Source organism: Temnothorax nylanderi, unplaced genomic scaffold, assembly GCF_030848795.1.
Source record: "Temnothorax nylanderi isolate EJ_2023f unplaced genomic scaffold, tnyl_v1.0 TNYL_tig1258_pilon, whole genome shotgun sequence".
In the NCBI taxonomy this organism is placed as follows: Eukaryota; Metazoa; Arthropoda; class Insecta; order Hymenoptera; family Formicidae; genus Temnothorax; species Temnothorax nylanderi.
The window spans coordinates 15176-16588 of NW_027250320.1; the positions used below are offsets into that span (position 1 = coordinate 15176).

At 32.2% G+C, this 1413-nt stretch overlaps 1 long non-coding RNA gene across 1 annotated transcript; it reads left to right on the plus strand.

The window, feature by feature from the left end:
• The first annotated feature begins 170 nt into the window (after positions 1-170).
• Positions 171-932, plus strand: LOC139787072 (uncharacterized). Its single transcript, XR_011722518.1, has 2 exons — positions 171-493; positions 574-932. It is a non-coding gene; the product is annotated as an uncharacterized lncRNA (long non-coding RNA).
• The last annotated feature ends 481 nt before the right edge of the window (positions 933-1413 follow it).

A 1413-nucleotide genomic window follows, 5' to 3' on the forward strand; every position in this document is an offset into this window, starting at 1 on the left:
GTGCTTGTTAGAACTCTCCGCTTCGCTCCGCGCGTAGCCTAGTAGCTCTTGTTGCAAATATCTCAAATAATATGAGATATTTCAAAAAATTCATAAGAACATTTTTGTAGATATTTGTCTGCTCTACAACTTTGATCTCTACAAAAATTTCGAAATTCATCGTATTTGTGGAGAAAAACAAATTTGTTTATAAATTGTTAATAAAAAACATACTTAGGGATAGCGGAAAATGGCGAAATTTGGATATGTTGTTCAGTATATTTTTCTGAACACAATGACGTAATAAAACCTTGTGTTGCAATTTTTTCTAGGTACCCCCCCTTTTTTCCGTATTTTGACTGGACTATTACTCTTTGCAGGTAAATGATCGACAGAAGCTTACAATGTGGTACAAAATTGTTCCTCAAAGGGAGTTGCTGCCCAAACTCAGATTGAAGGTCGCATTCAAACTAATATTTATGCAAATATTTATTTTATGATACAAAATTATAAGGTAAGTAGTTATTATTATCCAATCTTCGAGAATCTCTTTGCAGATGCGCAAATTAATTGAAATTAATTGATTTTTTAAAGCTAATTTCCCTTACTGAAGAACTGGTAATGAACGGACATGCTGAACAAGTAGGCATGGGACCAGATGAATGAAGCCAGAAACACTTGAATCCATCTGTACATAAGAGTTGTCAAGAAACTCTACAATTTTCACGCATAATCCGCGATTATTAGTCAGTATGGACTAGAGTTTAATACAATCGCCATTGATGATTCCCTTTAATCGCGTCAAAATTGATTATTTCGCTTTTTTACTTCGTTCTTTACTCATGTTGTAAAATAGTTTTCCGATTGTGTAGAATATTTTTATTTAGAAAGAAATTTATAAAGATTGTTATATTGATCGCAGAGTAGAGAAAACAATAAAACTTAACATTTTACAAAGTAGTGTCACATTTAAACTAGAACATTGTATCGAATAACTCAGACGAATTAGGAAATTCGTTTCTACGTGACTCATGTCTATTTCTGATTGGGGACGATTCGAGAACTCATTGAAATAATTTAATTTCTTTTCACGTTTAAATTTAGGTCACCGTAGATTAAACTTGTTACCTTAGAAGTTATTGTTAAATGGCGCATTTTATTTAATATTCCGCACTTCACTGTTGTGGCATAAAATTATTTTATGTTTCAAAAGATGGAGACTAAGCTTTCGGATTAATCCAGATGTACGCATATATACTGTATATATTTGATTAATTGTTTACTTAGATATCGATGATTCTTGCGCGATATGCTAATACATTTTTATCTATGCAAGATTTCAATGCAGTAGAAACTAGTTAACTGAGAAAAAGAGTCTATAATGATTCGTAACTCGTGCAATTGCGCTCAACTGGAAACGTTTGGCAGTTATGA